Source organism: Petaurus breviceps, unplaced genomic scaffold (genome assembly GCF_028583685.1).
Source record: "Petaurus breviceps papuanus isolate PSGF00001 unplaced genomic scaffold, PetGlider_PUasm1.0 90822, whole genome shotgun sequence".
Taxonomy (NCBI): Eukaryota; Metazoa; Chordata; class Mammalia; order Diprotodontia; family Petauridae; genus Petaurus; species Petaurus breviceps.
Window position 1 is genome coordinate 25,722,948 of NW_027187351.1, and position 21,919 is coordinate 25,744,866.

The window sequence follows — 21,919 nt, forward strand, 5'->3', positions numbered from 1 at the left end:
AAGGAAGGAAGGAAGGAAGGAAGGAAGGAAGGAAGGAAGGAAGGAAGGAAGGAAGGAAGGAAGGAAGGAAGGAAGGGGGATAGGAGGGAAAAGGAAGGGGGATAGGAAGGAAGGGAAGGAAAGAGGACTGACATACTAAGTACCAAACACAATACTAAAATAAGGACTGGGGATGTAAATACAAAAGTGAGGCAGTCTCTGCCCTTAAGGAGTTTACCTTCTAATGGGGAAAATAACACTTATATGGGAATGGTGGCTAGGAAGCAGAATCTGATCCGCAGAGTACCCAATTGACATAATACCATTCTCCAGTACCGTGGTAGTATGGTACTACCAATTTGATTACCAAATTCAAAGCAGGAGTTTGAAAGCCTGGGTAGGGAGTGGGGTGGGGAAAGAGTGTTAGAAGAAGAGTTGAGGAGATGACAAGACAACCAGGGTGATGTGATAGGGTGGGATAGGGTGCATGGTTTGAAGTTGACTAGATATAGTGAGTAAATTGAGTTTATACTCACACACTCACAAATCAAGGTAGCTCAACCCAAGGCAGGAATTCCAAAACTGAGTGGACTAGATTCCCCAATTAATCTGGTGTTATTCTTTGGTCAGTCTAGATTTGAGGTACTATTCTGGGTGGGCAGATGGTAAAATGGCTAGGGTAAACAGCTGGATAGAATGTGAAAATGGTGAGTTTTCAGTTTCACCTGCTGGTTAAGGGTAGTAACAGTGGGGCCCAAAGGTCTGGATGGTTTTAGAAGGTTGAGATATATTTGGACTATATACCCTCCAATCCTCAGATAAACTAGTTCTGCCTCAGGGCTCACCCTAATGATGAACTCCTCTCTGTGGGAGATGGTCTATTTAGGATGTGAGTCATTGATCCTGGAGTGGAGAAGTAAAGGTAGTAGAAGAAGTGTAAGCCTCTGGTCCTGACTGATGGTCTAGTCAAGCAGGTTTAGCCTAAATGATTATAGAGGGAAAATCAAGAAAACTATTCCAATAGTCTTGGTGAGAAGAGGGCCTCAGAGCTCCTAAATTACCACTGAACTAGGACAGAAGTAGTATACACAAAGAGAAAGAGATGTGCACAAGAAACACTGTGGAGGTAGAATATATAGGATTTGGCAACTGATTAGATGAGACAGTGAGGGAAAGCAAAAGTCAAAGAAAGCACCAAGGTTTTGACCCTGGTAGACAGTAGACTAGTGAAACCATTAAAAAATAAGTAAGTTGGTAGAAACTAGTTTTGGGTTGGGGGTGGGGGAGATAAAGAGTAATATGGGACATAATGAGTAGTTACTGGTGAAATATCCACATGGAGTTGTCTAAATAGCAACTGGAATTGTTACACTGAAATTCATAGTGATTTTATGGCTAGATATACAGATTTCGGAATCCTCTGCAAGGAGGTGTTAACTAAACCCATGGAGTCAATGGGATCACAAAGGAAGATCCTACAGAGAGAAAAGAAATGAAGGTCTAGGAAACATAAAAGTTGAAAGGAAAACAAAGAACTAGAAAAAGAAAATGGAAAGGACTCATAAATAGGAAGTGAACTATGAGAAAATAGTGTCACAGAAGTCAAGGGATTAAAAACTTTCAGAAATATTTTTTTTCTTTACTAGTTTAATTTCATTAGTGTAGGGAGCTCCCAGTGAAGAATTTCCTCTAACAATCAGAAGGTATTTTTGAAGCACCTACTATGTGCTAGTTATTAAAGGAAAAAAAATGCAAAGAATTAAACATTCCCTATTCACAGGATACATGCATTCTAATGGGGGAGACAGATACATATAAAGTGAATAAATACAAATGTTGCAAAGTAAGTAAATACAAGGTAATTTGAGAGGGAAAGCACTAGCAATTTGGGGAGATCAAGGAAGGTTTCATTCAGAAAATGGTAGTTAAGCTGCATCTTAAAAGAAGAGACTCTATGAGGTGAAAAGGGAGTGTGTTCCAGGAATGGTGGAATGCTAAAGCAAAGGCAAGGGGATGGGAGGTGTAACATCATGTATAAGGAATGGAGAAGAGGCCAGTGTGTTTGGATTGCATTGGTAGAAGGGAAAATGTCCAGTGAATCTTGATAGGTTGAAGCTAGGTTATAAATGGCTTTAATGGCTAAGCAGAATTTATACTTCATCTATAGATACTAGGAAACATTGGGAACTGTCTGATGTGGGGAGTCACATGGTGAGATATGCAACTAAAAAATTATTTTGGTGGTGGCTAGGTGGTGCAGTGAATACAGCACAGGCCCTGGAGGCAGGAGAACCTGAGTTCAAATTCAACCTCAGACACTTAACACTTACTAGCCGTGTGAACCTGGGCATGTAACTTACCCCCAATTGTCCTGCCTTCCCCCCTCCATTTTGGCAGCAGTGTATAGAAAGGATTGGAGTAGTGAGAGACTTAAGGCAGGGAAACCAACCAGAAGACTTCTAATAATTGAGACTTGAGGTGATGAAGGTCTAAACTAAGGTTTAGCCTGTGTAAGTGGAGAGAAGGGGTCAGATCAAGCCAAAAATGGCAAGGCATAACAACTCAGTAGGATGAGTGAGGAGTTAAGGATAACACAGATTATTCCAAAAATTTTAGTGTAGTTGTAAGCTGTTAAAGCTTAAAACTTAAAGACTTTGGGACATCATGTTTAGAAGTGGTTATTAATGCAGAGTGGCACCTTCTTTGCAATGTGTGGGCTTGGAAAGTTGCATAGGGATACTGAGAGGTTAAATGTGTTGCTCAGAATCACACAGCTAGCATGTGTCAGAAGCTGGACTTAAATCCAATTCTTCCCGACTCTTGGAAAGATATCCTATTTACTATGCAATGATGTTTCTCATATAATAAATTACACTTCTAAAAAGATTTCATTATTTAGACTGCACAAATTCAGGTTGGACTTCCCCTGTAGGACTCAATTATTCAGATCTCACTTTATTTGCACTCTTATAAAGGATTTATGATTATATAGTGGAACTGACAAAGATGGTACAGTGAAAAGATGGTGGAAGTAGAGGAAGCAGAAGAACCCAACTTGCTTACACAAATATTCCAGCAAAGACAGAGGAAAAGCACCTGACCAAGTGGCAATTGGGGAATTAAACGAAAAGCTATATTGGGTTCCCTTTTCCAGCCTATGTGGGCACAGCAAGATAGCCAGAGGACTATGGGCACTGGGGAGGGGGGCAAGGTCAAAGTAAGAAGGCCTTCAGAGACGTTGTCCAGCCTCACACTAAGGTTGGGGCCTGCAGCTGTATATCTATCTTGGGGAAGACAGAGTGGGGTAAGTTTTCTGTTATGTCACTCTGATCCTATCTGGGCTGTGGATTCAGGACTTCAGACCCTGACAGGGGCTGAGCTCTGCAGATGTATTCATTTATTCATTCATGCAAGGTATAAATATAAAGACTGTCTTTTGTCTCTTGTTGTATCCCCAATGCTTAGCGTAGTGCCTGGCACACAGAGGGCACTCGATAAATGCTTACTGACTGATTAATTGCCTCTGACCCTTAGACCTAATTTAGGAAGTATGACAGGAAAAATGAATAATCAAAGAAAATTCCAACAACAAAAAATATTAATGATCAAAAACACAAATCTAGTAGATGAGAATAACTTTGAAACAACCAAAACCCCAACAAAAAAGTGGGGGGGGGGAGGAAGAAAAGAAAGGAAAAGAAAAAAGCGCAGTTTAGACATAAGGTTAGGTAGAATTTCTAGAACAAGTGAAGCAAGAGTTTAAAATGATATTGTAAATGAAATAGGATCTAGAGGAAAGAAATAGAAAAGGAAGGGCTAGAGGAAAGACAGAAGCAGACATGCAAATAAAAGATTGCTTAAAAGTAAGAGTGGAACAAAAAAAAACAATGACGAGATAATAAAAAATGCTGGAACAAAATCAAAAGGTTAAAAGAAGCAGAAAATGCAAAGTATCTCATATCAAAACAAATAAACTGGAAAGGATGTTAAAAAAGAAAAAAATCTAAGAATCACAAGACTATCTGAAAATCATTACCAAAAAAAGCATCTGAATACACTATTTCAAGAAATTAGAACCAGGAATAAGGTGAAAAGAAATCTGTCACCTTCTAAAAGAAATCCCCAAATAAAAGCTCTCAAGAATAATAGGCAAAATTGAAAACTTCGAAGTCAAAGATAAAAGCACTACAAGTCACAAAGGGCAGAACTTGGTTGATATCCTTACAAAGGAGAAAAGAGCTTGGAATAGGATATTTCAAAAGACAAAAAATTAAAGCCCACAACCAAGAATAACACCTGGAAAAAATGAGTATAATTCTATATTGAAAAAGAAGTGGACCTTTAATAAAATAGTATAGAAGAGGAGAGAGGCAATGAAAGTAGATTATCTCAAACATGAATAATTAATGCTGAGCACAGAAAATGAAAAGATTAACAAAAGTGAAAGTAAAAACTCAAGGAATTTATAAATAAAACTAGGAGCTAGGGGTTTGGGAGGGGGCAAAAATATATTAAATAAATAAATCATTACTTAGTCTCATTTTTAAAGAGTAAGAGGAAAAATAAAACTGCCAGTATCAAAAATGAAAAAGGAGAATTCAAAGCAAATGAAGATGACATAAAGAAAATTACAGAAACTATTTTGCCCAATTACATGACAATAAAACTATCAAAAAGATTTAATGTTTATACATATATACTCAAATTATCAGTATAAGAAATAGAGAATTCAAATAGCTCATTCTCAGAAAAAAAAGGAATAAGCCATAAATGCATTCCCAAAAGGAAAAAATAAGTAAACAAGATGAATTTATAAGCTGATTCTATTAAATATCCAAAGAACAAATTCCAATATTATGTAAACTCTTTACAAAAATAGGAAAAGAAGGGATCTTATCACATTCCTTCTATGATACAAATATTGTTATGATACATAAACCAGAGAAAGATAAAAGAGAGAAAGCAAGCTATCACTAACGAATATTGATAAAATTGTTCAGTAAAATATTAGCAGGAATATATAGCAGCATATCAAAAAGATTATTTATACTATAACCAGATTGGATTTATCTCAGAAGTATAACACAGGTTAAATATTAGAACTATACACATAATAAAACATATCAATAATAAAAAACCACATGATAATAGTGAAAAAAAAGAAAAAGCCTTTTGACGAAATACTAATTTTTGATAAAAACATTAAAAAGCTTAGTAATAATGGACTATTACTATTCTTGAATATGGCAAATAATACCTATTTAAAACCAAGAGCTAGCATTATGTGTAATGAATGGAGAGTAAGTAGAAGTCTTGACAGTAGCAAGGATATTTGTTATCAGCACTAGTATTTGATAAAATTCTAGTTATAGCAAAAAGAAAAAAAAAGATTAAGTACAGGCAAAGAGAAAACAAAATGATCACTATTTAAAGATGATATGATGTTTTGCTTAAAGAATACTAGAGAGTAAACTAAAAACTAATTGAAACAATAACTTTAGCAAAGGAGCAGATATATTTTTAAAAAAATGAAAATCATCAGCCTGAGTATTACCAATAAAATCAAGTTGTAAGAGATTGAAAAAAAAAAAAAGAAATTCCCTGTAAAGTAATTACAGAATGTATAAAATATTTGAGAGGCTATCTACCAAGTCACTAGCATGAAATAGAAGAATACAACTACAAAACATTCCTTACAGAAATAAAGATAGAAACCTAAATAATTGGAGAAATGTTCATTGCTGCTGGTTGAGCTAGTTCAAATCAATATAAAAATAAGACAATACTTATCCAAGTTAATTTATTTTTTCAGTGTCATAGAAATCATATCATCAAAGTATTATATTATTGATATAGAGAAACAAAAGGTCAAGAATTGATTCATAAGCAAATTGATTTCTTAAGGATCAGAGGAGGGAACTGAGGAAATTGATAGATTAATGAGGTTTTATTAGCAATTACTACTTATCTGTGAATAAGTTAGAATACACATATATCTTTGTAGGAATAGTCCCACATTAAGCTAATGATTTTTCCAAAAGTTAAGTTCCTTTTTTCAGTTTAAGTAGATAAGGAAATCTTTTCCTTAGCTTCCTGAAATAAGTTCCTCTTTCTAGTAGCTACCACAGGTATCATAAAAACAGCATTCATAACCACAAATGTTTAGCTACAAAACAAGATTTCTAAAGCAATCTCACTTTGAAAAGCAGGATGACAGATGTAAGACCTAATCCAATAGAATACTATATTTAATAGTTGTCACACTCTAGAAATACCTTGTTATTCCCCTGACATGCCCACACTTCAAAGTTGACAAAAGTACCAAAATACACTCAATTTGCTTCAGTAGGTACCCAGACTAACCACAAGTCAAGTGACCTGCCTTGTCCAATTGAATTATGTTTAAAATAAGCTTTTTAAGATTTCTGCGACTTGTAATTCCTCTTTCTCTAATATAAAAATGAGGTCTGTAAATCTGTCATTTGTCTCTGACTACTGAGGAGGCAGAGGAGCTGATTTTGTGTCAACTACCAGCCTTGCAAATAAATCATTATACTTGGAAGTTTTGCCCCAGACTCTTCTGTTTCAGGTAATAAATCAATAGGATCCATAGGAAAATGTTTTTTCAAAGTAGATACGGAAAGAAGCCTAACAGTACTACATCTCAAACTACAAAGCAGTAAGCACCAGAACTATTTGACATTTATCAAGGAATAGATAAGTCAATCAGTGGAAATTGATAGGGAGACAACAAACAAAAATTAAACAAATAATAGGACCACTGAGTTCAATTAAACAAAAACTCTGACTATTGGGGGAAGGACTCACTATTTAAAAACAATTCTGTAGAAAACTGACCAGCATCTCATTCATACCAAATACCAAGTTAAGTTACAAATAGATACATGACTTAGACATAAAAGATTACATCATAAATATGCTAGAAGAGAAATGAAGGAGCTACTTACTGCAAATATGGATGGGGAAGAGCTCAGGACCAAGCAAGCTATAGGGTAGAGTACAGAAAAAAGGGCAGACAATTTTCATTATATGAGACTTGAAGCAGTTTCACATATACAGAATGTGGTTAAAAAATAAAAAGTGACTGAGAAAAATTTTTGCAGGATTTTTCTCAGATAAAGATCTGATATATAAGACATAGAAGGAGCTGACTGAAATATATAAAGACAACTAACATTCAAGGATTATGAAGAAGCAGATCTTAAAGCAAGAAAAAAATAAGCTATCAATAACCACAAGAAAAAACACTCAATCACTAATAGTGAAGTTCAAATTAATACAACTCTAAAACTCGAGAGAATTGTGGGAACTGAGCGAACTATACTGACTGCATCTTGTGATTCAATTCTGGATCTAGTTCAATTCCCTTTCTGTTCGATTGCAGGTCCAGTCAAATCTGTGTCTTGTGAGAAAACTTTATTGTACTGTTTGAACCTAGCTCCATATGGCTAGGAAGCTGGGCCACCTACACCTGTTGCTTAGGGACCCTTAATTAAGAACCTAGGTCATACTGACCAGAAAGACTGATGCAAGGAGTGTTCTCACAATTATACATCTCAGGTAACCCATATGTCTTATCCTCAAACTGGTCATGTACTGGTCAATCACTTACTATTTCCTTGTTCCTTTGACTGAATACTGAGTAAGAAGAAGTGAGTGTAATGGGAATATAAATTTAAAGATCTTCCCTGTCACCTGGAGCCTGGGGTGGGAGGCTTGTTTTTTAGTAGATACTTTTTGATTGGCCAGTGGGTCAATAAGGTTGTTATATTCTCTGAGCCAGGAGAAGGCTATATAAGCCCTGATGTGAGGCTTTGCTTTGGGGCTCACTTTGAGAAGTGTTCTGTGATTTGATATGGATTATGGGAAGCCGTTGTCCAGAGCCCACCGGCTTTGAAACCCACATGTTGATTGGGTATGGATGTAATGGTTGGACAGTTTGAAATCTGTCTACTTGATCTGTTTCTGTCTTGATAATTCTGTCTGTATATTCTGAAGTTCGGGGTGCTGACCTTTTTCCCCTGAGCTAGGTAAACATACATATTTGACTGATTAAAATAAGCTTGTTAACCCATTTTGAGTTGCTTTCCTTTATCAAAGCAGATCCAAGAACCTGTGTTGGCAGATACCATGAGGACGCTTGGGGTGCTGCTGAGGGGCAGAAGAAGTGGGACCTCTTTTCTTATTTCAGGGAACCGCACTTGTGATTCTCTCCCTCCCAACTTGGAAAATCCCTAATCTTGCATCCTAGTTTATATCCAACAATATTATAATTGTTCTCTTTTAATGCTTAAAATGTTGTCTATCCTTGTATTTGGGGTCTAGTGCTAAGCAGAAGGGACATGGTCCTGCTTTGTTATGTAACTGGCATGCATTGCTTAATAAACAGATATGCTCCGAAGCTCAAACCTTTGTTTCCTCAGTTAGTTATTTCAGATTCTACCTGTTTAAATTCTATAACATACCCCTCAAATTGTCAAAAATTACCAAAAACATAAAAAGGAAAATGGTAAATGTTGCAAAGGCTATAAAAATGATTTACACTAATTCACTATCAGTGGAGGTTTGCTCTGAACATCTGGAAAGCAATTTGGAAGTATGTTCAAAAGTCCCTAAACTGAGCATATACTTGGATTCAAGGATATAACTATTAATCCTCAAAGAGATCAGAAAAAGAGGAAAAGTACCCATATAAACAAAAATACTAATAGCATCACTTTTTGTAGTGGCAAAAAATTAGTATCTGAAGGGAGTTTCTATCCACTGGGAAATGACTGAATAAATGAGGCCATGTAATATAATTACTATATAACATTTCTATGCTGTAAGGAATGATAGAAAGTATAGCTTCAGAGAAACCTGGGAAGATTTGCATCAACTGACCCAAAGTAAAATGAGCAGAATGCAGAGAACAACCAACATAATAAAAACAACCTAAAATAACTAATCAATGTATGACCAGTCACAATTCCAGAGGACCATCCATGAATCAAACTACCCAGCTTCTGACAGCAAAGTGATAAAGTCATGATATAAAATGAGACATTTTCAGACATGACTCATTTGGGGATTTATTTTTCCTGGTTATGCATATTTAATACAAGGGATTTATTTTTATTTCTTTCAAAAATATCTTTTGGGGGACAGAGAAGTTTTATGGGAAAGGGAGAGTGGCAACAGAGTTGCCAAAATGCTACCAAAGAAAAACTTGGAAAAACAAGTCACTGAAGCATTTTAAAAAATGTACAGGAGAGTACAGAAGAGAAGTCAGTAAGAAATTGTAATGGGAATGTAAATTTTTAAGATCTTCCCTGCCCCTAGGCTAAAGTGCACCTGGAGCCTGGGGTGGGAGGCTTGTAGGCTTGTCTTTCAGTAGATACTTTTTCATTGGCCAGTGGGTCTAGAAGGTTGTTACATTCTCTGAGCCAGGAGAAGGCTATATAAACCCTGATTTGAGGCTTTGTTTTGGGGGCTCACTTTGAGAAGTGTTCTGTGATTTGATCAGATGATACTCTGGGAAGCCATTGTTGAGAACCCCCTGGCTTTGAAAAACCCAGATGTTGATTTGGTATGGATGTAATGGTTGGACAGTTTGGAAAACTGTCTACTTGATCTGTTTCTCTGTCTTGATAATTCTGTCTGAATACTCTGAAGTTCAGGGTACTGACCTTTTTCCCCTGAACTAGGTAAATGATACATATTTGACTGATTAAAGTAAGCTTGTTAACCCATTTTGAGTTGCTTTCCTTTATCAAAACAGATCCAAGAACCTGTGTTGGCAGCCACCCTAGGGACACTGGGGTGCTTGCTGCTACAGAAACTCAGAGAAATAGGAAAAGTATAAGAATAACATGCAGAAGGGTGGCTAGATGGCACAGTGAATAGAATACCAGCCCTGGAGTCAGGAGAACCTGAGTTAAAATCCAGCCTCATACACTTAATACTTACTAGTTGTGTGAACTTGGGCAAGTCACTCAGCCCCAATTGCCCTGTCTTCCCCCCTCCAAAAAAAAAAAAAGAATAATATTCAGAACTTGTATATTGGGAGAAACAAGCTATATGTTGTGCAGTTTCACATTAACATATACAAATCCTCTTTTTTTCTGTTCTACTTTGATTATGGAAATACTTGTCTCATTTAGTGTTTGTTAGGTTCAGAATAAAAAAAAGTAAGCAGCAGCATTCCAGGATATAAAAGAGGAAAAGAAAGTTTACAATCTTAAAAAAAAAAGATTATATAGGTGGAGCAAACCATAGCTGCTCTCATCCCCCACTTATGGACCTTGAAAAACCCTGAATCCTGAAATAGTAGAACCAGCGGAAGGTTGGGAGATATATAGGAAGGGTGTGGTTGTGACTGTGCTGCGGCTGTAGTGGACCAGGGCAGGATGGGAGGCATCCCAGAGGGAGATCCTAAACCCCAAGGGGATGGAGTCAGCAAGCAATGACACCAGAACCTCAGGCATACCTTCCTACAGCAAGGGAAATTCGGCAAACACCAACATAGCCATGGCCACCAGCAGCTGAGGTGGGGTGGGGAGGAAGAGACTCGAAGTGGTCAGACCACCCCTCCCCCACACCTCATACTGTGAGCTTCAGTGTAACCTCAGGGAAATGCCGAAAGTCCTGGCCTTGGCCTTAGTCTTGGCACTCACCAGCCAGCTCCAGCTCAGCAACAGGGGAGATGCGTCATTATATAGCCTCAAACTGATAGAACCAGAGGCCACAGCATACAAAGCCAGTAACCAGGCCCCTAACTCCCAGCACAAGAAGCATGGGTCAGAGCCCTCTGTGCCCCAGAAGCAGAAATCTACTTCAAAAGCCAAGAAATAGGCAATCACAACAGAAAAAAAAAAGAAATTGGAAAAACAAAGACTTTAGAATCCTATTATGGTGAAAGGGAAGAACAAGATTCACATCCAGAAGAGGTCAACACTGACACTACACTTACATCTGAAACTTCAAAAGGGAATATGAACTGCTCTCAAGCCCAAAAAGCACTCCTGGAAGAGCTCAAGAAAGATTTTTAAAGCCAAATTAAAGAGGCAGAAGAAAAACTGACCAATTATTTTAAAAATAAAACTGGCAAACTGAAAAAAAATTTAACTGAGAACAACTCCTTAAAAAGTACAATTAGCCAAATGGAAAAGGAGGTACAAAATCTAACTGGAGAAAATAAATCCTTGAAAGTAAAAACTAGCCAAATGGAAAAGGATTCTCAAAAACTGAGGAAAACAATTCTTTAAAAATTAGAATTAGACAAGTTGAAGAGAACAACACTATGAGGCATCAAGAATCAGTCCAACAAAATCTAAAGAATGAAAAAATAGAAGAAAATGTAAATATCTCATTGGAAAAACAACTGACCTGGAAAACAGATCCAGGGGACATAATCTAAGAATTATTGGTCTACTGGAAAGCCATGATGAAAAAAGGAGCCTGAACAATATCTTCCAAGAAATCATCAAGGAAAACTTCCTGGAGGTCATAGAACCAGAGGGTAAAAGTCATCAAAAGAATCCACAGTTCACTTCCCAAAAGAGATCCAAAATTGAAAACTCTATGGAATATTGTAGCCAAATTCCAAAATTATCAGGTCAAGGAGAAAATACTGCAAGTGGCCAGAAAGAAACAATTCAAATATTGCAGAACTATGGTCAGAATCACACAGGACCTAATAGCTTCTACATAAAAAGGTCAGAGGGATTAGAATATGACATATCATAAGGCAAAGGAGCTTGGACTACAAACAAGGGTCAACTACCCAGCTAAATTGAGCATATTCTTTCAGGCAAGGAAATGGTCATTCAATGAAATAAGGAACTTACAGGCCTTCTTGATGAAAGGCCAGAGCTCAATGGAAAATTTTATCTTCTAATACAAAACTCAAGAGAGAAATAAAAAGGTAAACAGGGAAAAAAATAAATACAGACACACAACTTGTTATTCAATGAGATGATACCTGTTAATCTTGAGAATTGTATAATTATTACAACACTTAAAAGGGATATAAATAGATAGAGGGTGTGGGTATAAATGTACTGATATGATGATAAAAAACCTAATTAAGGGGTGTAAAGGGATTGTAATGGAAGAAGAAAGGAGGAGGCAGAAAAGGAAAAATTACATGACATAAAGAGAAACAAAGACATATCATAGTAGAGGGAAAGAATGGAGGGAAATGAGAATTGTATGAGCTTTACTCATCATTTTTTTGTTCAAGAAGGGAATAACATACTCAGTTAAGTATAGGAATTTAACATGAAGAGATGCAAAAACTTATAGTAGAGGGAAAGAAGGGAGAGAGAAGAGCATTGTTTGAGATTTGCTCTCATCAGATTTGGTTCAAGGAGGGAATAACATACTTTGCTAAGTATAGAAATCTAACATGTGCTACAGGCAGTAGGAGGGGAAAGAGGAAAGAAAAGGTCAGGGGTGGTTACAAGGAAGGGAAGAAGTAGTAAAGGAAAAGGATAGGAAAAGGGAAGAGGATTGACAGGGAGGGAATAATGAAGGAGGCAGTGGTCAAAAGCATAACTCTTGAGAAGGGGGAGAGGAGAAATAAAAGCATAAATGGGGGAGGAATAGTAGAGAGAGAAATACACAGATAGTAATCATAATTGTGAATGCGAATGGGATGAACTCTTCCACAAAACAGAGGCAGATAGCCGAATGGATTAAAAACCACAATCCTACAATATGTTGTTTACAAGAAACACATTCAAAACAGTGGCATACACATAGGGTAAAGGTGAAAGGCTGGAGTAGAATATATTATGTTTCAGTTAAAGTTTAAAAAAAGCATGGCTTTCAATACTAATCTCAGACAAAGCAAAAGCAAAAATAGATCTAATTAAAAGAGATAAGGAAGGAAACTATATCCAGCTGACAATAAAGTAATATCATTTCTAAATAAATATGCACCAAGTGATATAGCAGTCAAATTCTTAGAGAAGTTAGAGGAAAAAATAGATAGCAAAACTGTAATAGTAGGGGACCTCAACCTCCCCATCTCTGAACTTGATAAATCTTTTTTTTTTTTTAAAGCAATTGGGGTTAAGTAACTTTCCCAAGGTTACATGGCCAGTTTTTTGTGTGGGTGTTAAGTATCTGAGGCCAGAACCAATCCCAGGTCCTCCCAACTCCAGGGCCAGCACTCTTACTCACTGCGCCACCTAGCCGCCCCGAACTTGATAAATCTAACCTCAAAATAAACAAGAAAGAAGTTAAGGATGGGGGCGGCCAGGTAGCACAGCAAGTAAGAGCACCGGCTCCCGTGTTGAGAAGACCTGGAGATCGAATCCCGGGCTCAGACACTTAGCACCCACCCAAAAACACCTGGCCATGTAACCTTGAGCAAGTTACTTAACCCCAATCCCGGGCTCAGACACTTAGCACCCACCCAGAAACACCTGGCCATGTAACCTTGAGCAAGTTACTTAACCCCAATTGCTTAGGGGCGGCCAGGTGGCTCAGCGAGTAAGAGCACCGGCTCCAGTGTTGGGACGACCTGGAGATCGAATCCCGGGCTCAGACACTCAGCACCACACCCAGAAATAACTGGCTGTGTAACCTTGAGCAAGTTACTTAACTCCGATTGCTTTAAAAAAAAAAGGAAGTTAAGGATGTGAATAGAATTTTAGAGAAAGTAGATATGACAGACCTCTGGAGAAAACTGAATGGGGATGGAAAAGAATATGCTTTCTTCTCAGTGGTACATGGCACATACACAAAATTTGACCATGTACTAAGGCATAAAAACCTCAGAATTCAGTGCAGAAAGGCAGAAATAATAAATGCATCTTTTTCAGATCATGATGCAATAAAAATTATATGTAATAAAGGGCCATGGAAAGATGGACTAAAAACTAGTTGGAAACTGAATAATCTTATCCTAAAGAATGAGGGGTTCGGGGTGGCTAGGTGACACAGTGAACAGAGCACCAGCCCCGGAATCAGGGGGACCTGAGTTCAAATACAGCCTCAGACACTTAACACAAAAACTAGCCGTGTGACCTTGGACAAGTCACTTAACAATTGTCCTCCAAAAAGCAAAAAAAAAAAAAAAAGAATGAGGGGATCAAACAACAAATCATAAAAACAATCAGTAACTTCATTCAAGACAATAACAATAATGAGAAAACATACAAAACTTATGGGATGCAGTGAAAGCGGTTCTTAGAGGAAGCTTTATAATATTTGAATGTTTACATTAATAAAATAGAGAAAAGGAGATCAATGAATTGGGTATGCAATTGAAAAAACTAGAAAAAGAACAAATTATAAATCCCCAATTAAATATGAAATTAGAAATACTGAAAACCAAAGGAGAGATTAATAAAATTGAAATGAAGAAAACCATTGAATTAATAAAACTAAGAGTTGGTTTTATGAAAAAATCCAACAAAATTGATAAACCTTTAGTCAATATGATTAATAGAAAGAAGAAAATCAAATTACCAGTATCAAAAATAAAAAGGGTGAACTTACCAACAGTGAGAAGGAAATTAAAATAATAATTAGGAATTATTTTTCCCAATTATATGCCCATAAATTTGACAATCTTTTTTTTTTTTTTGCTTTTTGGAAGCCAATTGGGGTTAAGTGACTTGCCCAAGGTCACATGGCTAGTTTTTGTATTAAGTGTCTGAGGCTGGATTTGAATTCAGGTACTCCTGACTCCAGGGCCGGTGCTCTGTTCACTGTGCCGCCTAGCCGCCCCTAAATTTGACAATCTTAATGAAATGGATAAATATTTACAAAAATATAAATTGCCTAGATTAACAGAAGAGAAAATAGAATACTTAAATAGCCCCATCTCAGAAAAAGAAATTGAACAAGCCATCAATGAACCCTCTAGGAAAAAATCTCCAGGGCCAGATAGATTTACAAGTGAATTCTATCAAACATTTAAAGAACAATTAATTCCAATACTTTATAGACTATTTGGAAAATTGGTGGAGTCCTACCAAATTCTTTTTATGAAACAAATATGGTACTAATATTTAAATTGGGAAGAGTCAAAACACAGAAAGAAAATTATAGACCAATTTCCCTAATGAATATAGATGCAAACATTTTAGATAAAATATTAGCAGAAATATTGCAGCAACTTATCACAAGAATAATACACTCAGATTAGGTAGGATTTATTCCAGGAATGCAAGGCTGGTTCAATATTAGGGAAACTATCAGTATAATAGATCATATCAACAACAAAACTAGTAGAAACCATGTATTATCTCAATAGAATCAAAAAAAGCTTTTGACAAAATACAACACCTATTCCTATTAAAAACACTAGAAAGCACAGGAATAAATGGAGTCTTCCTTAAAATGATAAAGAACATCTACCTAAAACCATCAGCAAGTATTATATGCAATGCAGATAAGATAGAAGCATTTCCAGTAAGATTGGGGATGAAACAAGGATGTCCACTATCACCCCTGTTACTTAATTTGGTACTGGAAATGTTAGCTCTAGCAATAAGAGAAGAAAAAGAAATTGAAGGAATTAGAATAGGCAAAGATACTAAGCTAATTATTCTTTGCAGATGATATGATGATACACTTGGATAATCCTAGAGAATTAAGTAAAATACTACTTGAAATAATAAATAACTTTAACAAATTTACAGGATATAAAATAAACCCACACATTCCTTGGCATTCCTAAATATTTCTAACGAAGCCCAAAAGCAAGAAATAGAAATTCCATGTAAAGTTACTGTAGATATTATAAAATATTTGGGAATCTACCTGCCAAAACAAACCCAAGAAATATATGAACACAATTACAAAACGCTTTTCACACAAGTAAAGTCAGATCTAAATAACTGGAAAAATATCAGTTGCTCATAGTTAGGTTGAGCCAATATAATAAAAATGACAATTTTACCTAAATTAATTTACCTATTTAGCTCCATACGAATCAAACTACCAAAAATTACTTTATAGAGCTAGAAAAAATATTAACAAAATTCATCTGCAATAACAAAATGTCCAGAATATCAGGGGAATTAATGAAAAAAAAAACTTCTAGGGAAGGTGGCCTAGCCATACCAGATTTCAAACTGTATTTATAAAGTAGAAGTCATCAAAACCACTTGGTACTGGTTGAGAAATAGTATGGGTGATCAGTGGAATAGATTACATAAACAAGACACAGTAGTCATTGACTACAGTAACCTACTGTTTGATAAACCCAAAGACTCCAGCTCCTGGGATAAAAACTCACTATTTGGCAAAAACTGCTGGGAAAACTGGAAAACAGTATGGCAGAAACTGGGCATGGACCAATATTTTATAACATATACCAAAATATGGGTTCATGATTTAGATAATAAAGGCTAATATTATAAGCAAATTGGGAGAGAAAGAAATATTTTATCTGTCAAATTTATGGAGAAGGGAAGAATTTATGACCAAACAAGAGATAAAGAGCATTATGAAATGCAAAATGGATAATTTTTATTACATTAAATGGAAAAGTTTTTGTACAAACAAAGCCAATGTACCAAAGGTTAGGAATGAAGAAGAAAATTGGGAAAGAATTTTTACAGTCAGTGTCTGATAAAGGCCTCATTTCTAAAATATACAGAGAACTGACTCAAATGTAAAAGAATGTAAGTCATTCCCCAACTAATAAATGTTCAAAGGATATGAACAAGCAGTTTTCAGAGGAAAAATTAAAGATATCTATAATCATATGAAAAAATGCTCTATATCACTATTAATTAGAGAAATGCAAATCAAAACAACTCTTAGGTACCACACCTCACCAGTCAGATTGGCTAACATGACAAAACAGGAATATGATAAATGTTGGAGAAGATGTGGGAAAACTGGAACACTTATGCATTGTTGGTGGAATTGTGAACTGATCCAACCATTTTGGAGAGCAATTTGCAACTATGCCCAAAGGGCTATAAAAATGTGCTTACCCTTTGACCCAGCAATACCACTTCTAGGGCTGTACCCAAAGAGATCATACTAGTGGAAGGAGGACCCATAAGTACAAAAATATTTATAGCAGCTCTTTTTGTAGTGGCAAAGAACTGGAAATCAAGGGGATGCCCTTCAATTGGGGAATGGCTAAACAAGTTGTGGTATATGAATGTAATGGAATACTACTGTGCTATAAGAAATGATGGGCAGATGGACTTCATAATAACCTGGACAGACTTATATAAACTGATGCCGAGTGAGAGGAGCAGAACATTGTACACAATTAAAGACACATTGTATCTGTGATGACTAACTTGGATAGAGTGGGCTCTTCTCAATAATACAAGGTTGTAAGATGACTCCAAAAGACTCATGATGAAAAAGGCTATCCACATTCAGAGAAAGAATTACAGAGTCTGAATGCAGACTGAAGCAAACTACTTGCTCTCTCTCTTTTTCATCTAGTTTCCTTTTGTTTCTTCTTTCTTGTTGCTCATTCCATTGGTTATAATCCTTTACAACTTGAATGTTTAATGTGAAGGTATATGAAGAACCTATATTGGATTGCATGCAGTCATGTGGGGGGAGGGAACAGGAGAGTGAGGGGGAGAAAATTTGGAACTCAAAAACTTGTGGAACTGAATTTATTTGCTAAAAGTAAATACATTTTTAAAAAAAGATTATGTAGTCACAGTGTGTACAGAAGACAAACTAGAAATGCTTCAACATTTTTCATAATCACAATCATTCATGTAACCATTATAAAGTTTTAATAATTACAGAACCATAGTTTTAGAGTTTTATTTCGCTACCTTCTCACACCTGTTTTAGGGATGAGGAAATATAGCCTTATGAGGATTAAGAGAAGAAATTAATAGAATCAATGGTAGCTTGTGGTAGAACCAGACCGGGAATCAAGGTTTCCTATTCCCACTTGGGTTCTTTCATTCCATGCCACTTTTTTTTGGATTTTTTCAAAGATCTAAGATTTCATTGGACTAAGTCTACGCTCCCCTGATACAGGGAACAATCAGAAGACATGTAGTAGAACTGCAACTCTGCCACATAATAGTACAATGCTTCACACAAAGTGAGCATTTTATAAATAAATGTTTCTTCATTTGATCCTTCATAATACCTGCATGACCTTGGGCAGGTCACTTAAAGCCCATGAACCTCAGTTTTCACATCTGTAAAAGGATTGTATTACTTCTAACATCCCTTTAAGCTCTACAGCTATAATTCTATTATCCTAAGATACTTCTTTCTCATTTTAGTAGATTATTTCAAGAGTTAACCATCATCAGGGGTGGCCAGGTAGCACAGTGAGTAAGAGCACTGGCTCCAGTGTCGGGATGACCTGGAGATCGAATCCCGGGCTCAGACACTTAGCATCCACCCAGAAACACCTGGCCGTGTAACCTTGAGCAAGTTACTTAACCCCAGTTGCTTAGGGGCGGCCAGGTAGCTCAGCGAGTAAGAGCACTGGCTCCAGTGTTGGGATGACCTGGATCAAATCCGGGCTCAGATACTCAGCACCACACCCAGAAATAACTGGCCGTGTAACCTTGAGCAAGTTACTTAACCCCGATTGCTTAAAAAAAAAAAAAGAGTTAACCATCATCACAAAGTATTAATCACTGGGTGGCTCATTTTATTATGATGAATCTTTTAGAACTTATCTAGGCTGAATAAAAGTCACACAAGTTCATTGCCAACCCTGCAGATGACCCCATTCTGGCTTAGGAAGATCAAGTGGAGTTTGGGGCCCACTGACACAGTTTTTAAGAACTCAGGGTCACTACCAAATCAGGAGGATGCAACAGAAAAGGCCTATAGGACAGGCTGCCTCCTTCTCTGAATAAAACATGAGAGATAGTTCACCCAAAAAGAAAATGGTATTTCAAGGAGGTAAACACTTCACGTAGTTTCAAACATCCTTTCACTACCAGTTCTGAATCCAGACCTCCATCTGATGCTGTTATTACAAATTGAATCTCTCAAGCAACCAATCTATAGAAGTGACAACGTTCAAAGTCTGACATGCTAACCTAATTGTTCCTCATTTCAAACCAAATTAAAATATTGGTCTAAGTTGTTTCACTTGAGAGTATATAACTGCCTTGTGTACCTGGGCATATGCCTGAGTCAAAAAAAGTAATTACAAACCAATGCAGCTGTCTCTCAGCCATATAAATAAAGGAGGAGTTGTAAAATGCTAGGGAGAGGACCAGGACTGCCTTCAGGCCCTTTATCAATGTTTCAGTCTGTCAATAAGGATATTAAGTGTGTACCATGTGCCAGGCACCATGCAAAGCTATGAGTATATAAAGAAATGCAAAAACATAGTACTCTCAAGCTCAACTTGTAATAATGGTAGAGAAACACAGAAATAACTATATGCCTATGTTTATGGAAGATAATCTCAGGAAGAAGGCAATGGGGATGAAAGGAGGTGGGAGGCAGTGCAAAAACTGAGAAAGATCAACTTGAGGGAGTGGGATTTGACTTAAGTTTTGAAGGAAGCTAGGGGAATTAAGAGACCTTGGAGAAAGGGCAGAGTATACCAGGTACTCTAGTACAAGGTCAAGAGAAGGAATGTCATGTTCAAAAAACAGAAGGTAGGCCAGTGAAGTTGCATTTCAGTGTGTGTAGAAAGGAATAAAGTATATTATTAAATGCTGTATTATTTACTATTAATAATAATAATAACAATCACTGGCATTTATGTAAAGCCTAAAGTCTACTATGTGCCAGAAACTGTGCTATCATTTTACAAATATCTTATTGGAGCCTTACAACAACCCTGGGAGATAGGTGCTATTGTCATTCTCATTTAACAACTGAGGAAACTGAGGCAATAAGTCACTTGCCCAAAGTAACAGATAGCAAATGTCTGAGGTTAGATTTGAACTCAGGTCTTCCTGATTCTGGCCTAGTACTCTAGCCATTGAACCACCTACCTGCCTCTTAAGGTTAAGAAGGAGTCAGGTTGAAAAAGACTTACATGTCAAACAGAGGACTTCATATTTGATTTGAGGAGGTAACAGGAAACCACTGACTTTACTGAGTATATGTGGAATAGGGGTGAGGGTGGGAAATGACAAAATCAGACCTAAATCTTAGGAAAATCCCATAGGCAGATATAGGGATGAGGGAGAGATAATGATAGGAGATAACTTAGAAAGCTACTACAGTAGTCCAGAGGTGATGAAGTTCCATAGTCAGTGAAGGTGGAAGAGTAGATGAGGTAGCTTTCTGGGTAGAGAGAAAAGAACATGTATGAGAGAAGGTTTATCTATCATTCATTCATTCAAATATTTATTATCTACTATGTGCTCAGCCTGATGTAAGCTTCTTGTGTGCAGGAACCATCTTATGTTTGTCTCTACATTTCTAGCAGAGCACCAAGTATACAGTAGGCATTTAATAAATGCTTGTTGTTTGACTGACTGATTGATTACAAGGTACGGTAGAGGGATCTAGAGTATATGTAAAGAGTAAGAAGATGGCATCTTTGTCCTCAAGTAGCTTATACTCTAGGCACCGTGTTAAACACTGGGGATGCAAAGAAAGGCAAAAAACAGTCCTTGCCCTCAAGGAGCTTACAATTTATTGGTGGTGATGATGCGCAAATAACTATGTAAAAACAAGACATGTAGCCAAAAAACTGAAAAAAATGTCAGGAGGAAGGCATTACCATTAAGAAGGACCATGAAAGGCTTCTAGCAGAAGGTGGGGTTTTAGCTGAGAAGTGAAGAAAGTCAGGCAAGCTAGGAGATGGAGAAGAGGAAGGAGAGACTTCCAAGCATGGGGGGATGAGTCAGTAAAAATTAACAATGAAAATATCCTTCCAGCCACACTGGTTTTCTTGCTGTTTCTGAAACATGAAATTCTATCACCCTCCTTTATAACTTTGTACAAGCTGTACAAAGTCATCCTATCCCTGAAATGCATTCCCTCGTCATTTCTGCCTCTTTGCTTCATTAGCTTCCTTCAAAGCCTAGCTCAAGTGCTTCCTCCTATATAGGAGATCTTTCCTGGCCTCACGCAGTTGCTAGTTTCTTCCCCACTAAAATATTACCTCATATTTATTTTGTATATACTGTACTTACATGTGTACCTATCTCCCCATATAAAGTGTAAGCTTCTTCAGGGAAAGAATTGTTTCACTTTTTTTCCTTTTCTCCCCAGTGCCTATTACAATGGCTGATACATAACTGGCACTTAATAAATGCTTATTGACTTGAATGTTGGATTTCTGCAACAAGTCTGGCCTCCTATCCTCTCCTCCACTGTCTTTGCTCATAGGAGAAATAATAGTCTCATTCCATGCTGTCATTTGCACTTATTCATAGTTTTTATAGGAGTTATAATTCTCAAAGGTTCATCATACACTAATATGCTACACAATTCTTGAGTTGAAATTCTATCCAACTTCACGTAGTTGGGAAAAGGATTAAACAGTAAAGTTTGGATAAATAGTGAGGGCAGCTGTCCTGGTCAGGATGGTAACAGGGTTCTTGACATTACTTCCTTCAATTTTCCCAAGATGTACCACTAGACCTCCATTACCAGAACACTAATAAATATAACTCCCCTTTGAAAGCCATGTAATTCCTGCAATTCTTCTCTTGTTAGGAAAACAGCTGTTGCCACATTAGAATTCTGTGCACCGAGGATTCTGTCTTGCAGTTGAGATGTACACACAAAAGATTGACCAAGCATGGGCTGACAGAGAGACAGAACTATGCTTTACGACTGAAGATTGATGACATCAATTTTGAAGCTTTTCTGCCTTCATCTACTGGGTTGTAGATGTCAATGATTTTTCCACTATGTCTTGTGTTTCAAAGTATATCCTGCCACAGTTATCACTGTCATCATTTTATATATCCCACAGAAAATAAGTCATTTCATGATAAAGCAGCATCTTTGGACATGTGGCCTACCAAATGCCCTATTCCACTTG

The 21,919-nt window shown here is 36.9% G+C and overlaps 1 protein-coding gene across 1 annotated transcript in view; it reads right to left on the reverse strand.

The window, feature by feature from the left end:
- Positions 1-21,919, reverse strand: part of B3GAT2 (beta-1,3-glucuronyltransferase 2) — a 94,437-nt gene that overhangs the window by 27,915 nt on the left and 44,603 nt on the right. The gene's annotated exons all lie outside the window — the stretch shown is intronic.